The sequence below is a fragment of the Cavia porcellus genome, unplaced genomic scaffold (assembly GCF_034190915.1).
Source record: "Cavia porcellus strain 051 isolate PalLab524CR breed Dunkin Hartley unplaced genomic scaffold, mCavPor4.1 scaffold_3, whole genome shotgun sequence".
Lineage (NCBI taxonomy): Eukaryota > Metazoa > Chordata > Mammalia > Rodentia > Caviidae > Cavia > Cavia porcellus.
This window is the reverse complement of record NW_026947486.1, coordinates 102,535,834-102,555,312: the sequence shown is the minus strand read 5'-3', so window position 1 is coordinate 102,555,312 and position 19,479 is coordinate 102,535,834. Positions and strand designations below refer to the sequence as shown.

Genomic DNA, 19,479 nt, shown 5'->3' with positions numbered 1-19,479 from the left:
TGAATGATCAAATTGCTTATTCTGGGAAGATGGCACAGGTTTCCCCTGCAGTTGTGTTCATTCATTTCCCATACAAACCTCTCTCCGGAATGGGAGGGCTAACTGTGGCTTCTGTTGAAGACGGTAGGTCATATAAACAAGCAGGCTTCCCTTTTGGTTATGTGGGTGGAGAAGCAGGAAGACCAGGGACCCCCACAGCTGATAAGGAAGGAGGGCTTTTCTCTGGGGGTGGAGGCCCTTAGAGGTTTTCACTTCAGACTGCTGCTGGTTTTCCTTTTTGGTTTTTCCTCCCATCTGTTGTGGAGGGCTCAACACCCTCCCTAGAGGCTGTCCCTAGACCACGCCAGCCTGAGGGCAAAGGTCAAATGCTGCTGCTAACAGAGGGCTGTAAGGGAAAGGGACAGAGCGAAGAAAAGGCCACTTGTCCCAGCTGTTTCACCTGCAATTCTTTAATGATGGCCCTAATGACTCCCTCCCGGCCTGCACCTGCTCTTCATATTTATCGACTCTCGAGATTGATGCTTCTTTGGGCAAACACACTCTTAAGCTCCACTTTCTTTCTTTTTTTAGTCCACGTTTGCAATACATAGTGTCTACATGCAGCCTGGGGTTTGATACATGTACATATTGCATACTGATCATTTTTGCTCTTTCCCATCCTCCCTTCTCCCTCCTCTCCCAAATCCCTGTCTCACTTGTGCAGAGTCTATCTCACTGTTTCTGAACATGGCTCTTTATCTTGCTCCTTAAATTGTTTATACTTTGGGTCTTATACTGGAGAGACTATCCAATATTTAGCTTTTCATGATTGATTTATTTCACTTAGTATCATGATCTCCATATCCATCCATTTTGCTACAAATGACTCAGTATTAGCCTTCTTTATGACTAAGTAGTACTCCATTCCAAATAACTACCACATTTTCTTTATCCATTCATCTGTTGATAGACACATAGGCTAATTACACAATTTACTATTGTAGCTTGTGTTTCTATGACTACATGAATGCTAACTTAAAATGTTGTGCTAGTTTACATTACCATCAACAATGTTCCTTTTTCCACGCAACTTCGCCAGCCTTTTTTTTCCTGAATTGCAATGCTTTTTTAAAAAATTTAATTTTGAAGGTAGTAAAAACACAACAGCACAAGCCAGAACACAGCCAATCAAGAAAATGCAGTGAAATTGGTACACAACTTCATAGCAGGATACTGGGATGGTAGTAATAGGTACTATAGTATATATTGTTATCTTCACAATAGTTGTCCAGTCAATTAGGTATAGCAAAATCAAACTAAAACCACAACATTACAAAACCAATTGAAAGAAAATATTGAACAGAGCAAAAGAAACATAACAGTGAAAACAACCTTTGCTTTCCAACAGAATATAGAAGGAAATCACCCGTATTTGCTATATTGCATATGGTCATCGTCCCAAGAGATGCTGAGATATCTATCCCCAGTTGCTTGGTGTTTGATTCTCAGCCTGCGTGCAGTTAGGCTCATGAGAGCCGCTGGTTGTGTCAGGAGGTGCTTACCAAGAGGGTGGAAGGTAAGCTGCCTAAGTCCCACCATGGCCAGATCGTGGGAGTGCTGGTTTTCCAATGTTTTTTGCTCTGATTTCTCTGTTAGTTCAATTTTGTTGCCTTTCTTCCTCCCAGGTATTCCTCAAAATTTATGTCATATTGATGTCACTTTTTCTTCTTGTATTTTCTTTGTTTTTTACATATATTTCAGACAAAGTATTGTGATATATTCATATGGTTAAACATGTGAAAGATATAAAATAATATGCACAGGAAAGTTTTCTTTCCACATCTTCTTCCCTTTGTTAACCTGTGTTGACAGTTTCTCATGTATTTATACAGAATACTTTCATGCACATTTAAACAATATTCTGCTTCTTTGTTTTTTCATTTAACAATGTATGTCACAGATTTTTCTATGTCAGCAGAATGCCTCTTTATTCTTCTCTACAATTGCATAGTACAGTGATTTCCCCTTATACATGCTTTTGCTTCCCACAGGTTTAGTTGCCATGGTCAACAATTTTCCACATATATTAAATAGAGAAATCCAGAAATCAACAATTCATATATTACAGTGTATTACTACACTTGCGCTATCTTGTTATTAGTTATGGCTGTTAATCTCTTACTGTGCCTGATTTATCATTCAACCTTTATCATAAGTCTGAAGGCATCGCATATGTAGGTGCCTGTTCTGCTATGATTTGAATGTGGTCCCAAAATTCATGTGTCGGAATTTTAATTCCTCAATGCAGCAGAGTTGAAAAGTAGGACATAGTGGGAGATGTTTAGTTATGGAGGTGGAACCTTCATGAATGGATTAATGCCTTTCTCACATGAGTTTTTGCTCTCACAAGAGTGTAGTAGTTACTGCAAGAATGGGTTGTCATAAAGCAAGGCCACTTACGTTCTATTTCTTTCAAATATTCCTGCTTCACTTTCTCCTCTCTGCCATGAGTTAATCTTGGACTTCCCAGCCTCTAGAACCATGAGACAAAAATAAATCCTTTTTATTTATAAACTACCCAGTGTCAGGCATCCTGTTGCAGCAACAGAAAACATACTAAGTACATCCATTGGCAGTACTGAAAATGATTCTTTGTGGATGGGAGAAGGTGTACTGTATTCCATTGTACGAATAATGTACCATTACTTTAACTAGTACCCTACTGATGAACATTTATGTTTCTAATCATGATATTTTAAGATGCTACAACAAATAACCCTATACTTATTTATTTTTACAATTCTTTCTAGATATTTTCATGAAATTTTCAAGGCAAAACTTCATATGAAATTTTAACATTGACCAAAAATATGTTACTCTAAACACATCACACACAAAGAAAGATGCTTTAAGAGTTACTATGTTCCATCAGTCAGATCAATGCACAGTAAATGATTTGTGTCATACACCCTCTTGAAAGCTGGCCATTACATTTTAAAGCTTCCAACGCAAAAATCTTATCTGGCCTTAAGGATTTTTGTTGTATCATGTAAGAGTCTCCAGTGGCACTGCACAAGAAAGCCAAAAATGATGTAATGTTTGGTATCTCCAGGATGCTGCATCTGTTAACCATATTCATACAAAATAATGTCAGCACATCCTTTTTTGAATCAGTTCCTTTATTCAAATTAACATTCACTGAGTGTCTGCTGCTAGCCCAGTGCTAAGATATATCCTGGGGATACAAAAGCAAGCAATCAACCAAACCAAAAAACAGCACCACCAATGATAGTGTGCACCTTGCCAGGAACTCCCAGTTCAGAGAAGCTGACCAATACAGGAATAGACAACTATAAAACATGTAGCAAATGCCTCAGTCTCGGTGAACACAGAACTCTGTGGGAACTTTAAGGAGGAACACCTAACCAGCCAGAGGGTAGAACAGAAATGATATAGAGAAGCTGCCTGGAAGCAGAGGTACCTGCCATAACTTTGCAATCTGACATGCAGCATTTCACTGACAAATCCCAATATTCACTGTCCAGCTGCTGTCCTTGGCTTTTGTAGTCTGGAATCTTTTGCTGCTTTTAATTCTGTAGAAGACTTTTAATTGGCTCTATGTATTCTGATAGTCCATAAGCTCAGGGGGAGTCAGGAAGGAGTAAAGGAGTGTTGGGGATTGTCACATACAGCATAAATGAGTGCAATTGTGAGTGAAGGTGGGTTATGGCTGTGTCTAGATGTCCCACCAGAGCCTCATGTGGTTGTAGGAGGGAACTTTTCAGAGGTGGCTGGATCTAGAGTGTGGCTGGATCAAGAGCTTCACAGTGCAATGCTAGGATCAAGAGTGCTAGAATTAAGGGTGTGAGTGCCACCCACCATAAGATTCAAGGTTATAAATATGGGCTAGAGAGAACTGTGGTTGTGCCTTGTTGCTTTGCTACCTTCTTCCCACCATGAACTGTTTCTCTTCTACAATACCTGTCTGCCATGCCACCTTGTCTTGGAGCCAGCTGATTATGGGCTGGAACCTCTACAAACCATGAGCTAAATACACCTTTCCTCCTTTAAATTTGAGTATCAGCAACAAGAAAAGTAACTAAGACAGGGTGTTTGGAATGCTGATCTTGTTTCAGCGTTAGTTTCAGTAATGTGGCTCTAATCCTCAATCTTCATTTCCACCAGCTGCCTACCCAGATACCAAGTCTCCAAGGTAAACTTTCCCGACAAATGCCTACAGTTTGTTTCTGACTCACAAGTACTTTGACTTCAATCTCAACTTGTGTAAGAAAAAGGCTGTATTTACTGATGTGCTTAGATAGACAAAAATGTAGGCAACAGTGGCTACTACTGGGAAGTAGAACTGTGGCATGGGGAAGAAAGTTCTACTTTTGGTTCTATGTCCTGTGTGATCTTTCCATCAATTTTACAATGAGTATATTTTAACTTTATTGTAAGTTATTTCTGACAAGTTTCTTGACATAAACCTTTAAAAACAGAAAATGTACAACCCAAAAGCTTAGTAAATTTTCATCAAGTAGATACACTCATTGCCTAGGTTAGGGCACTCATTCCTTGGGTCTACATCACCTAGATTATAGACTTTTACTAGTATCTTAGAAGTTCCTCTTATCCCTTTGAATTGCTCCCACTTCTCACAAAGATAATCACTATTCTGTTTCCTATCACTAAAGATTAGATTCAACTGAGAGTTCCAGTTGCTCCTTATACTACAACAATTTGGTGTTGTCTTTATTATTTCTTAGTCATTCTAATAGTACTATCTGTAGCATTATCTCATTGTGGTTTTGATTTGCATTTCCTAGTTGGCTAATGATGTAGGTATCTTTGCATGTGCTCATTTGCTATCCATGTGCCCTCAATGCTAGTAAGATCTTCCACAATCTTTCTCTTAAGACTTGGTTGAAAATAATTGTACCACTAACCTGTGTAGGGATTTAGAGTTATACCATCCTTCTAAGAGGCAGACTGGGGAGATATAAATAGCCAGAATTTGTTAGCAGGTATTCTAGACTCTTTTATGTAGTGTGAGATCGTAGACAAATTATTTCACCTATTTGTGCCCCAGTTGGTTTGTCTATAAATCAGGGATAGTAACAGTTTCTGCCTCATAGGGTAGTCCAGAGCATTACATGAGAAAATTACATAAATGCTATCTTTTCTGTGCCTGAAACAGTAAATGCACATCAATATGTTCTCTCTGCTATTCAGAAAAATCTGAGAAGAGGGTGAGGGAAAGTGTATTTGAAGTAGTCAGTGGCCTAATGTCTTCTCTTTCTCCCAGAATTGTGCCTTATAGGCAAGATTCTGTTCCTTTATTGTGAAAAGGAAAGAAACTGCTCAAAAGGAAAGTACACCTGGGATGGGGAAAAACATAAAACAAGAAAGGAATATATATATATATATATATATATATATATATATATGTGTGTGTGTGTGTGTGTGTGTGTGTGTATATATATATATATATATATATATGATAGCTAAGATGGTTGTAGTACCAATTCTATTAGTTCATGGAAAGAAACTGAGTGCTTGGATTGTTTGATCTGTTTTGCATGCCTGTGTCATGTAATCTGAGCAACCATTTTGAAAATAACAATATAGTGACCATTGTTAATTTCCTATCATCTTGTTTTGAAATCCTATATTGTTTTTATTGCTTTGGTTTTTAAAAACTTTATTTAAAGAAAGACTAAACAAAACAGAAAATGGGTAGAAATAATACATACATTCAAAAAAAAATAAACAGTAAGAAATCCCTAGTAGATCTTTGCATACTGTCCTCTTACAAATAGTTGTTCAAGATACAAAAGTGGGGATTCAAACAGTGAGACTGCAAACATTTCTGTTCAACTATCCAACAAAAACTTAGAAATATGATTATCAATCCTATACACTTAAACATACATGCAGTTATCCGTATCTTCAATTATGTTGAGATTGAATAAACCCAAGAAGGCTAATATCCCTCTGAACAAAGAATAATACTACTGCTGGGTGTCACATTATGACACTCCAGGATCAGCACTGGGTACTTTAGTGTCTCTTTTTCTTCAAAGTGTCTGTTCATTTCATCATGTGTCATAAGATCAGTTCTCATAAACTGTTTATAGATTCCACACATGTATGAGCCTTAATATGTATTTCTATCCTTTCTACATTAGAGGGAGAAACAAAACAAAGCAAGGCAAAGCAAAACATATTCCTATAAATACATGAAATGAAATAAACATATAAGACCATTGTACAAAGAGTTCTACCATGCTTCCTGTGTTGTCTCTTGTTGCCTCCAATAGAATCAGCCATATCATCAGACATAGTATAATTGAATATATCAGTACATAACAGTATTAATAAAAACACAATGTTTTATACAGTATAGAACTTCAAAAACCAGCAGTTATCAAACCAGAATGTGTATCATAGAGTCTTGTCATCTTCAGTGTAGTTGCCTGTACTCTCAGACTTGATACTATCAATCATATCAGTTTTGAAGAAAATCTTCTCTGCCTCATTTCTATTACGCTCTTTTTTGCCATCATTTGTCTGCTTATCTTCTTCATTCAGTTTTCTGCTCCATTCATTGAGGCCTCTCTGCCATTGTTCCTGGAGTCCTAGTACTTTTCTCTCTCTCTAGAATGCCCTGCAGTATTCTCTGTAGAGTTGGATTGGTGGTTGTGAATTTCCCAAGTTCCTCTTTGTCTTGGAAGCATCTTGTTTCTCCATTAATTTCTAGAGACAGCTTATCAGAGTGTATCAATCTAGGCTGGAGGTTATTTTCTTTCAGGGCTTGGAATATTTTGCTCCAGGCTCTTCTTGACTTGATGGTTTGTGTCAAGAAATCTGCCATTATTTGGATGGGCCTTCCTTTATAGGTGATCTGTTTCTTGTCTCTAACAGCTTTTAATATTCTGTTATTACATTGAATTTCTGGGATCTTGATTATTATATGCCTGGGTGTAGCTCTGTTTTGGTTGTAGGTGGCTGGAGTTCTGTATGTCTCATACATCTGAATATCATTTCCCTTTCCTATGTTTGGCAAGTTTTCCTTAATTAGTTCTGTGAATAACCTTTGTAGTTCCTTTGTTTGTACCCCTGCTTCTTCATTCACATTCTTTATTCTCAAATTATAGATCCTCTTGTTGTCTTTTAGCCTTTGTATTGTTACTGCTTATTTCCTTGTTATTTTTAAAAAGTTTTTCCTTTCATGCTCCCACATTGCGAAATTGTCCTCCAGTTTAAATAATCTATTCTTAGTTTCTTTCAAGCAGATTTGCCATCTTTCCATAGAGTTTTTAATTTCCTGGTGACCTCTTTGAATCTGCTTCATGTATTCTATATTTTTTATATTTTTCATCAAATGGTTCTCTCCTTTGTTTGAGTTCCTCACTTCTTCCATCTGTGTCTGCTTGTGGGGTGCTTAGTATGTCTTTTATTAATCTTCTTGTATCTTGCTTTATTTGGCTAAATATTTCACTTTTGAACTCGTCTAGAGGTCCCGAATATATCTCTTTATGTCCACTGGCACTGTGTCTGCTACTGCATGTTTGCTGTTCTCATTCTCCTTTGTATTTACCTGTCCTGGGTCAATGTTCTCAGAGTTGGGACCTGGGGACTTTTTGTTGTTGCTTCCTCCGCCCATCTTTTTTTGCTTCTTCTAGGAGGACCCAGTTTCTTTCTTTGCTGATTACAATTCTTCTGAAGCACTGGCTAGATGACCCTTCCTACCACCATGTGCTAATGAGTTGCAGACAAGGACAGTATATGCTGGCTCTTCCCCTCCAGGTCAGTCAAGCTGCTGTGGCCTGCACTGTATTACTGAGCGCAGCCTGTGACCCTGCAGGTCAGTCTAACTGCTGAGTCAAACCTTCGGGTCAGTCAAACTTCACTGCGCTAGTGTTTTCCGATGTTGTAGGGAATTGATTTTGGATAACCTATTGGGTCTCAGCCAGGTCATGTGACCCAGGCCAAGCTCACTCCACCCATCCCATTTGGGAAGGGAACAACTGAAGTCACTACTGCCCCCTTGTACTTGTCAGTCCTGCCAGGTCCTAGCATGTCATTCGCTGGAGCCCCCCTTTCTGTGGAATAGGTCCACTCCCTTCACTCATCACAGGTCGATGCAGGCTTCCCACCAGCTCAGCTCTCCCCTTGGCTGGCTGACCCCTGACCTCAATGTGACTGCACCTCCAGTGAGTTGAAACGGCAGGACCTTGGTCGACTCAGCAAGTCGCCCACGGTGGCAGCAGCACTGAACCTTTAGCTGTTCCAATAATAGCACTGGGACTGTATGTTTGATTGGTTCTTCTCAACTTAGTTTTTTCTTGGGATGAGAGAATTCATCTCCTTCTCTTTGGGGCTCCCTCTGTATTATGTTGAATTCTAAGTTGACTATCTCAGGGAGCCTCTGTAGTCAGCTATTATCTATCTGTCATTTTTGCTCCACATCCTATTGCTTTGTTTTAAAAATATCTTTAAAATACAAAAATAGAAAAAAAAAGATTTTGTTCCTTTACCCCCCCTGCTACTTCCCCTCCCCTAGACCGAGCAGGAGGATGTTGCCTCCAACAGAATTCTAGAAGGAATTTCTAGATATCAGTGTGCTCTTGGATGTTGTCATGGCCTTTGTATGGCATTAGCACTGGCTGCTGTGTGTAGCAGAAATACACGGTCCCCATGGCATCTTTCTATATAATTGCCACATGTTCTCCCACTGATGTTTCCTATGGCAAGACTGCCTATGGAATTTTGTGACCTTGTGGCTGGCACACAGTACCCTTCCAACAAATATGTTCCCAACATTTAGCAATCTGGGGATCCATAGTGAAAAAGAAAGAACTGCTAATTAGAAAAATAGAGAAGAAAGGAGTTGACCACAGTGTACTATGTAAGCACCACAATAGGGAAGCACAGGGGTATGGGGAATATGAGGGAAGAATGGGAAAGAAAAGCTGAGAAGGTTCTGGAAGGCTTCCTGGAAGAAATAACACCATAGCTCCAAGAATCCATTTCAGTTGCAGGAAATAACATGTATAAACACCCAGACACTAGCGTTCAGAGCCTCTTTCTCCTCTTGAACCTGCATATTTGGTAACAAAACCTTGTTCTGGGTTTTGCATAGCATGCCAGGCTCCCCCAATGGTACTTTAAAGTGAAACATAGACTATTAGGACTGAGTAAAAAAAAATCATTTTATTTCATGGTTAAGAGTGTCAGGAATCAAGTGCTTTATAGGTAGGCACATTTTTGGCACTCATTTTTCCTTTAGAACTCAGCCTGACATGATCAATCATTTAAGACTTTTCTGTGTGGTTCTAATTCATTTTAAAATCTTCCTTGCTTTGGTTTTAGCCTGCTTTATGCACCCAACTGAGGCCTCCAGAACTCTAGTACAGTAGCTTCTAGTTCCAGTGTTCAGGAATCCTCCTAGTCCTAGTCCTACTTCTCTCTCTCTCTCTTTCTCTCTCTCTCTCTCTCTCTCTCTCTGTTTCTCTCTCTGTCTCTCTCTCTCTCACCTCTATCCCTCCCCTTCTCCAAATTCTGCCCTCTTTAATTCTGATTCCTAGATCCCAGCAGTCCCCTTCTGATCTTTCTTAAACACGTTTCCTGACAACCTCAGACAGTGGGCAGGGCTAGGAGCCTGTTTTGGGAAGAAACCCTATGCTCCTAACTTGGGTATCCTCACAGGAGACTGTTGTTCTTAGTGTGAACCTGGCTCAGAAGACCTCTAGCTCTCCCATAGTGTCTCTTGTGGCTGTCCCTATTACTTCATAAATGGAAAAGTTGAGGCTCAAAGACAACAAAGTCTTGCCAAGGTCATACTTCAAAATAGTGGCTGAGCTGAGACTAACCCTAGTCTCCTGCCTTTCAACCCAGTGCTCTTTTCCAGGAATCAGGCTGCCTCTTGCAAAGCTTGGCTCTTCCAGGTGACATCAGCTGCCACCCACTGAGTGCATTGTGTACTCATCTCTCTTAGCATTTCCTTCTTGGGCCACTTCATTAAAACCGAAGCTGGACTATCCAGGCCTCTGACTCAGAGCTTAGCAAAGAGCTTCCAGCAACGTCTATATGTGATTTAAGGAAACAGTAGGGGAAGGAGGTGCCTTTTTCTGGTTGGGTGGGAGGTGGTGGTGCAAACGGAGGTGAAGAGACTCAATTAAGTGGTAAGATTTGAGTGGAAGCTAATATTTTAGCATAAGATGTACCACAGGGACCATAGGAGTGGGGTGGAGAGTGAAAGGGCTACATCCAAAAGTTTAGGATTACTGGTTAGACATATTTCAGCACAGAAATATATTTACTGGGTTCCAAGAATCCCTATGATACACTGTTAGTGCAAATATATTAGTAAAAAAGGATGTTCTCACACTTCCACTTTTGTGAGCATAAACTGAGTGTGTCCTCAAAGTGCCTGTGAGTGGTAGGTACAAATCATCTGTACCAATCTCCATTTTAGGCAGCCGGGTTAATTTTTGCTCCCAGGCTGATTGGGAGATAATGATTCCTGTGATCTCCCAGAGATGCTGTGGCACAGATGTTCCCCTGTGAACACACAGAGCTGAGACCTTGTTTTCTCCACTGTGTCCCATAGTGAACTGCGCCATGTCAGATTGGAACCGCTCCCACAAAGAGCACATCTGAGAGCCTGGGATTTGACATCAAGGTATTATCTGACTAGAAAAAGCAGAATGTCCTCGTGCCCCTTAGGTTACAGGGTCACCAGTGCCCAGAGAGCTCTTTTCTATCATGGGGGAACCAACTGCATATGAAGCAATTTCAGATAGTCAGTGGGAATGGCGCTTTTACAGAGTTGAATACTGTTGGCCCCAATTCGAGTCCATGTGGAACAAATGAATGTGATTTTACTTCAAAACAGAGCCACTGTTGGTGCAATTAGTTCAATTAATAGGGTGGGCTCTAATTCAATGACTGGTATCCTTATAAGAAGAAGCAAATTTGAATATAGACACACACACACACACACACACACAATGGTCATGTGAAGAGAGGGGAGCACAGAAAATTTCTACACTTGTAGAACCTTTCCAAGTGAAACTGTCCCAAGCAACTTTTAACTCATGAAGCTGAATCTAAGAATGAATGCCTAAAAGCCCCAGCAGGGACAAGAATAGATAATAATAGAAGCATATACTTACCTAGCATTTGGTACTGTTTGAAGTGCATATGTCAATATACATCGGTCTGTTTCTCTTGATACCCCTCTGCCAGATAAGAAAGTTGAGGCTCAGACAGCTGCACCTCTTCCATAGTCTCATATGATAAGTCGTGATCTTGACATCTGCTCCAGAAAGGCAGCAGAGCTGCCAAGGGGTTCGGGCTAGTTCTCTTCCCAATCTCTCTCTATCCATGGCCTAACGTTTGCCCCTCCGCAAGCAGTAGCCGATTTCTAGGGCCGGCCTATGAGGAGGCTTCCATGTGGTGGGGCTGGAAAGGGCTCCTTGCCTCCAAATATTGCCATCCAGAAAAAAGATCAAGGGGCAATGGGAGGGTAGGCTCTGTGAATACATGAGCTTGTCATCCTCAGAAAGATTTAGTCCTGGGATGAGGGAGAAGACACATCAAGAAACACTCAGAGAAACACCTGGAGAGACAACATGGTTGGGAAGGTGGGTGAAGCAGCTTAGAGAGGACAAGGATTGTAAAAACGTCCAGAAAGCAAGATCTTGATGGGAAAACCCAGGGCCTTTCAACCTGAAACAAGTGGGAAAAAGGAGATGGGACAGAGCACACAGAAGAGTGTTGAGCCCACCTCTTCCCCTTCCTGCTACTCTGGCTCAATCCCCAGGTCCCACAGCTTCTGTTAAAGACAACCTGATAATGTCCCCATGCAGGTGGCATCTTGCCACAAGGAAGTGTCCACATCTCCCAGAGGACAGGCTTTCCTGCAGCGGGATCGACTCCTTAACTCGGTCTCTTATTTCAAGTCCAAATCCTCCTGGGAAAGCTGCCTGGGAAATAATTTGCCAGGAAGCATTAAAGCCACCCCTCCCCCTGCTTAAGAGGGTTCAGGTTGGCTGCTCTCTGCTGAGAAGAACTGGCGGAGGGAGGGAAGCTGGGGAATTCCACAAGGGCAAAGAGGGCTGGAGATCTCTCAGAGGACTGGGATCAGGGAGCAGAGCTCTGGGGACCTCTTAGAACTTCACAGTCCTCCCCAGCCATGGTCTTCTCCACATATCCTAGGACACAAAGCGGAGGTATAAGGAGGATTAAGAGTCAACTAATTATAGGTAAGAAAATTGCCTTTAAAAAACACCACTGTTTTAATAGGGACCATTTCTGATTAATTTTGCTAGATAAGGGGAGGGATACAGTTTTGATAGCAAACTATTCCAAGAGCTCATGCATTTCTGCATCCAGGCAGAGCATGTGTGCTCTGGTGAAGTAAGTCTTCCAGAACCTTTGCATTACATGGAAGGGAACCATGAGGGTGTTGTTCCTTTCTAACATACCCATACTCCGAGCCGTTAGGCTTTACAGCACACAGGGCCACTAGATACAAAGTACCAGTCTAGAATCTCACTCATGTAGCTGAACCAGAAAATTAATGCATTTTGCTGATTGCAGTGCTCCTTTCCTCTCTCCAGCTTCTTATCAAAAACCTATCTTAAAATCCACTTGCACTGGGGGCAGAATGTCTATTTGAAGCTTAGGAGATGGAAGAATTTGCCATTAGTGGGGTGGGATTTGGGACTGTCCTTCACAGAGCATGCGAACAGTGAAAATGACTGCATTTTCAGAGTTAGCTCCTCTGAAACCGGAAATGTGAACAGAGCTGACTTAGTGCTAATACTTTCTCTTAGTGCTATAAGAAAGAGGAAAGACTGTGCTCGGGTTAGCAGTGATGTGTGAAAACCACAGAAGAGGTTTTGTGAAGAAGAGCAACTGTGGCTTTTGCACAAGTTATTCCTAAACCGAGGCTGGGGACTGCATACGACACTTTTCAAAGTAGCTTCTGGATTGGTATTTCACTGAAACGAAGACCTTTGAGCAAGACCGGAAAGCCAAAATCTACATTTCATGACCTCTGCAGGAAAGAAATAGTTGCACTGTGGAACATTCTAGAATGGCAGGCTCGAACCATACCCCGGAAGAACAGCGGGCCTTTTTGGGTGGGAGGGGGCCAGACAGGGAAAATTTAATTCCCAATAAAGTTTTCTGCTCTTTCCACCCCCTCACCTAATTCTGTGGCCCCAGCTACCTCCCCTAACACAAAGAACCTGATTCAATAGCTGAGAAAGAAAAAAAACAAAACAAAACAAAAGACCGTTTAGGGGCTGGGGATTTAGCTCAGCGGCATAAGCGCCTGCCTTGCAAGTGTGCGGTCGTGAGTTCAATCCCTGGTACCATTAAAAACGAAAAAGACAAAAAAAAAAAAAAAAAAAAAAAGCTGGGAAAGAGGAAACAAAGGAAACAGAAGAAAAATGAATATGGATTTTAGAAAGTCCAAAACATTTGAACTCAAATGTGCAATGAATTTGTATGAGATACCCATGACGTGCACAAACACATGGCCCCAGAAAAAGTCAGTGATACTTTGGAAATCATTCAGACTTGGGTACGAAATTAGGAAAGAAGTTTTAGGAGGTAAAGATATAGATATTTTGGGGTTCAGAAAACAATACATGAAAACATGGCTCTTTGGTATGCTGACCGTTTCAAATGTAAAAAACAAAACCAGAAGGCCTTAGAAGCTGTCACAGAACCAAAGTCCCTCTGACCTTCCTTTGCTTTCTTCCTGCCCCAGCCCCCACAAAGGCAGGGAGTGGTGGTTTCCTGAATTTCCGTTACCTATCTGAAGACAGGATCCCACAAAGGAACACAATTGTCTTCCAATCTTCTACTGAAATTTCATTAACCAGATAAGATAAAACTCATATTGCAAGAGAGAAAACTAAAGTAGAGCACCACATCCAGACAGACCTTTCTGCAAACTATTGTTTGTTCTCTGGTCTTGTTCATTTACTATCCTGCTGAAATCACCTGTCATCCCCTGTATCTCTCTCATCTATGAACAAAATGGTTAACCCCACCCATGGAGGTTGTGGGTCGGGTTTTACCCTTTAATAAGGTGTAAGAAGAGCTCGTGTGTGTCTCTAAGGTCAGCTGTGACATCCGAAGGATTAAACTAACTACTTAGCCCTTCTCTGAGTTTCATAGTTTGTGTAGCTCTTGTGCACACTAATATACTTGTATGTTTCTTCTCTTGTTGATCTGTCTCTTGTCAAGTTTATTTCAGCGAACCCTGTGGGGGATTCCCTTAACCCCCACGTTTATCACTAATGAATAAATGAATAGGAAGGACAAAAACAACCTGAGAGGAAAACAAATGTCTTCAGCCCCTCACTTGGTTCCTTGGGCTGGTGTAAACCACTGTGGAGTAAATTAAGAACATTTGTAGATCGCCGACTCTTCTAAACATTATCCAGTTCAGACAGTTTCGTGAATGCATGAATTCTTTCAACTTCCAAAGAAGAGGTAATTTTGATATTTTTCAAATGTTCTAGAACAGAAAAAAATCAGACTCCTCCTTTTAAACCAAAGCCACATGACATTGATATCAAAATCTGACAAAGAACATAAAAAGTTAAGGTGCCTATCAGTCTCACACATTTACTGAAAATGTGATGCACTGGGCCTCATGGTAAAGGCCTTATTCCAGCACTTGGGACTCTGAAGCAAAAGGATCATGAATTTGAGGTCAGCTGGGCTACATAGCAAGACCCTGTCTCAAGAAAGGAAGAACAAGAAAGGAAGAAAGGAAGGAAGGAAAGAAGGAAGGAAGGAAGGAAGGAAGGAAGGGAAGAAAGGAAAGAAAGAAAGAAAGAAAGAAAGAAAGAAAGAAAGAAAGAAAGAAAGAAAGAAAGAAAATATGCTATGTAAAATATCACTTAACACTTTTCCAGGTGATCCTATTAGGTAGCTAGGATTGAAACTGACATAATAGGCATTTTACTCCAAGTTGCAAAATTCTTTTCTAGCTACTATGTATTGAGTGGCTCCACCAAAACACTTGTTAAAATTTAAACACTGTGAGATATGGTATGGGAGGTGCGAACTTTAAGTGATAGTTAAGGTTAAATAAAGCCATAAGGGTGGGGCCTCAATCCAGTAGGACTGTGGCATTATATGAAGGGAAGGTGAGACCTGGCCTAGATGCTCTGTTTCACCCCATGATGTCCTGCACAGTCTCAAGACCACATAGAGTCCTCACCATAAAGAAGGCTCTTGTAAGATGCAGCTTCCAGATCATGGATTTCTCAGTCCTCAGAAACATGAGCTCCATAAAGTCCTATTCTTTATAGATTACTCAGTGTGCTATCCAGTATAGCAACAGAAAATAGGTTTAGACACTGGCTGTACACAAATTGTTGTACATGTTATTTGAATCTGAAATCAGCTTTGATTCATGGCTGAAATGTAACTGAATGGCTCCTTAATGTTATAAAAGACTATTCATTAGACTAAATGTGTTCATGGAGAGAAAGACAGACCAGAAAAAAGAGCATAGAGCAAATAACCAACCATGGGGGAATCTCAAAATTAGATAAAAGTAAAAATGAGAAGCAAGGGAGGGTCAGAAGAATAAGGACTGAGATTTAGCACAGAAACCAAAGAAAGGGAAAAGATGGAAGATGGGTCACGGTCAAGTTCCTAGTTTCCTCTCTAATGTCACCCCCACAAAGGAGGCTTTTTCAGGAATGGTCAATGTGACCTGACCCTCAGAAGCACAGCCGTGCTGTGTGCCCTCAAATCCTACTGAGCATTCTTTAAGAACACAACATTAGGCAAGCCACTGTGTCCACCACGCTGTCACCCCATCAGCTATGAAAGTGAGAGGCCTTGGCATGGCACCTGGAAAACAACCTTCATTACTATAAGTGTTAGCTAGTGTTATCTCAGTTCTCCCACTGTGGACCTACATGGCACCATGCATCTCCTTTCTGTCCCATTTGTCCCAGTTTTCATCTTACAGTTGCTTCTAGTGATCAAATGGAAAAGTCCACTCCAAGACAACTTCCCTTTCAAATAATTTAAGGCAACTGATTTGGAACCTTAAAGACAGTCACACACTTCTTTCCTCTGAAACCTGATCAATGGCGTAATGTTCCATCATTCCCAGATCCTGTCCATGGGCAAAGGGGAAAGAATTATACAAGGCATCTTCAAAAGATGGTTGGAATTTTGGGGACCATGTTAGAATCCTGACTATCATAGTAATGCCATAGCTAATCTTTCTTTCACCCACTAGTGCATAAACTCCGCAAGGATACAGGCCCTGGATATTTGTAGAATCAATGAAAAAATTAATGAATGAAAAAATAGAAAGAACTAAAGAAAAGCAGCCATGAACTTTTTTGGTGATTTTAAGAGATGGTCTCACTATCAAGTCCAGGCTGCCAGGCTGTCCTCAAACTTGCGATCCTCTTGCCTCAATTCCCCGAATGCTGGGATATTACGGGTGTGTGCCACAGTGGGCAGCTAACGTATCTGTTTTGATTTGCCAAAACTTTCCCATTATATTAAAAAAAAAAGCAGAAGGAACCCTTGTGACTTCACAAAAAGTTGCAGGAAGCTGTAAAGCATATCCTCAGGAGAGCATCCAAACGTTTTGTTTGGTGTCCAGAGGCAGTGCGGCTGCTACCTCAAACCTCTCCTCTCTACTGCAGGACCCTGCCACAGGGTCTCCCACCCCCAGCTGCAGCTCTTTGCCAGAACATGGAACCTACACCTGGCACTCCAACCCAAGGTTACCATGTGACCTGACCTGTTTATGAAGAGATCAAGGGCATCCTGAGTGAGGAGAGGAAGGGGAGACGTGATATGTAAGGCCAAATTTAACAACTTCAGAGGGTAAATTCAGTGTCTTGCCTCCAAGTCACCCAGAACTTTTACTCTTGGACTGTTTTGCCAGTTGCTAGCCCAATTCTTTTCCCAGTGACTGATTCCCTATTCCGGACCAGAACCCAGAATAATTCCACTCAGGATTTTTCCTAATACCTTTATTGAGGTATAATTTCTGTACTGTACTATCTAGCCATCCATTGAAAATGCAGATTTTGATAACTTGCAGCGTATTCACAGTCTTACAACCATCGTCACTATTAAATTGCAGAACATCACCCCCAGAAAGAAACCCTGTCCCCTTTATCAGCCATGCCCAGTCCCCCGCCTATCCTCTCACCTCAGTCTTGATTAATGCAGAATTTCCTGTCCCCAAGTCTCTCTCAGGTTAGTGCCATACTTTTGGCCCCAGAGGGAATCAGAAGATGGAAGCTGAGATCCTGGCTGTGTTCCTGGCCAGTTGTGTGATGGTGTGGTCTTCCCTTTCTGTGTCTTAATTTTCTTAGATGTAAACTGGGACGAGTGGTTGGACCAAAAGGAGAGTTTGCTGGTCTTGTAGTCTATACACAAAGAACCACTGTAACGAAGTATTAGTTCAGTCCAACAGCTCAGCATTCTTATTGCTTCCACTATACCTTGGCTTTTGTTCACCTCACTTGCAACGCTTTCTACTGTTAGAGCCAGCTCCAGCTGTGCTGCCTCCAGGAAGTCCCCCAGATGGCTCTTTTCACCTAAACTTCTATGGCAACTCAGCCATCTACCACACAGCTGGGACTGTCCTTATATATAGGACACTTGTGTTTCTTGGGATGCTTAGAGAACACACCCCACAATGCTATCTTTTTCCCATCAATGCCTTATATTACTGTTTTTGTGATTCCCACATTTTACACCTTCCAACTATGGATTAGAGTGCAAAGGAAACAAGATGAGACTAACATGGTTGGGGTACTTACATGCTTCATCCAGGCTAAGGATTTGAGGTGCTTTATCTTATCGGCAGCTCCCAGCAGCAACTTCTGAGATGGAACCAAAGCAGGAAAGAGTCAAGTTACTTGGCCAAGCCAATAAGCAATGCAAAGAAGAGGAAAATCCTGATACCTGTGTTTGTGATTTTAACCTCTGTACTATAATGGCTCTCACTATGGTAGAAGATACTTGAGCAAATGTGGTTAAAGTCCAAATTTCTCTGTTAAGCCCCAGAGACCCACAGCAACCTCCACAGCCATGTCCCACCCAGTGATGTGCTGGCCATCCATTTAGGTCCTCAGCTCCTGATCACTTAGACTTTGGGTGATCTGTCAAGATCTGAGATGGGAGAGCAAGTGTGTGGGAGAATATGACTGCCCAGTGGGTCTCAATGGAAAAAAAAAATCCACCTCATGCAAGCCAAACTTCGGTTAAGAATTCATTTGCAATTAGCCAGATATTTCTTGCAAATTGTTCTTAAACCTCTTTTATTATTTTCACAGAAAGCTGAACATTTCAGAGTGTTTCACCAACCCATGCCTGATGGAGCTCTGGTTTTCTGATGAGAAAAGTGATAAGCATTCATTGTGGGAGACGTCAAAATGCAGAAAAATATAAAGAAGGAAACAAAAAGCACCGCAACTCAAAGATAATCACTGATAACATTTTGGAGTATTTCCTTCGAGACTCATCAGCTTGCATTCTCTCTCTGTGTCTCTTTCTCTGTCTCTCTCTGTCTCTGTCTCTCTCTCTCTCTATTTCTCTGTCTCTTTGTCTCTCTCTGGCTCTTTCTGTCTCTCTGTCTCGCTATCTCTCTCTCTGTCTCTGTCTCTGTCACTCTCTTTCTCTCTCTCTGTCTCTGTCTTCGTCTCTGTGTCACAATAAAAGCATAAGTATGTACAGTATATATTGCAGGAATCATACTATGTAGTCCCTCTACACTTTTTTATCCCTGAACACATTGCTTATTGAACATGCTGCTTTATATTTGAACATTTTTAAATTTGTTTCCAAAATTGTCACTTTTAGGAACTGATTTTGTAAATGAATGACTTGATTTTAACAGTGGCTCTCAGAGGCACTTTTTACTACCACCAACCACCAAAAGCTAGTCACTGAATGAAGAGGGCTCCAAAACCCAGAGATTGCCAGAGTATTTTTCAGAAGTTATTCCGGTAGCCCCAGAATTCGCTTCCATTCATGGGGCACTTACTTCCATTGTATAGCAACAGGCACTAGCTACCTCTTGTCTCCACAACTAGTTGCTGATTTGCAGAACAAGCAAGAGGTGTCACCCATCTTTGCTGCCTTGTACTTTTACTCCCCATTTTTCAATGAAAAAAAACCACACAATTGTTTCTATTGTGCATTCGAGATTCATTTCTGTCAATGTTGTAAGTAGCCCCCATAAAAATATTTTAGTGAGTCTGGTGACTTACTTGACCTGCGGGGAAGACTTAAAGTGGCAAATGTTAGCCACAAAGGTCATCTTTCCTAGGAAGCAGAGGGATTTTGCACCTGGCATACTCTATCTCCTCTTCCCTACTTCAAGTCCATCCTCACAGAGCTGAAAGTTGTATCGTCTCTTTTCCTTGAGAACCAGCTGTCTGCCAGGCACATGTAAAGACACAGTAGATGGGGACT

General features: G+C 41.2%; 1 long non-coding RNA gene across 1 annotated transcript; it reads left to right on the top strand.

Moving 5' to 3' along the window:
* Nucleotides 1–12,083: 12,083 nt before the first annotated feature.
* On the top strand, nucleotides 12,084–18,742 carry LOC134475376 (uncharacterized). Its single transcript, XR_010046482.1, has 2 exons — nucleotides 12,084–12,251; nucleotides 18,339–18,742. It is a non-coding gene; the product is annotated as an uncharacterized LOC134475376 (long non-coding RNA).
* Nucleotides 18,743–19,479: the final 737 nt, after the last annotated feature.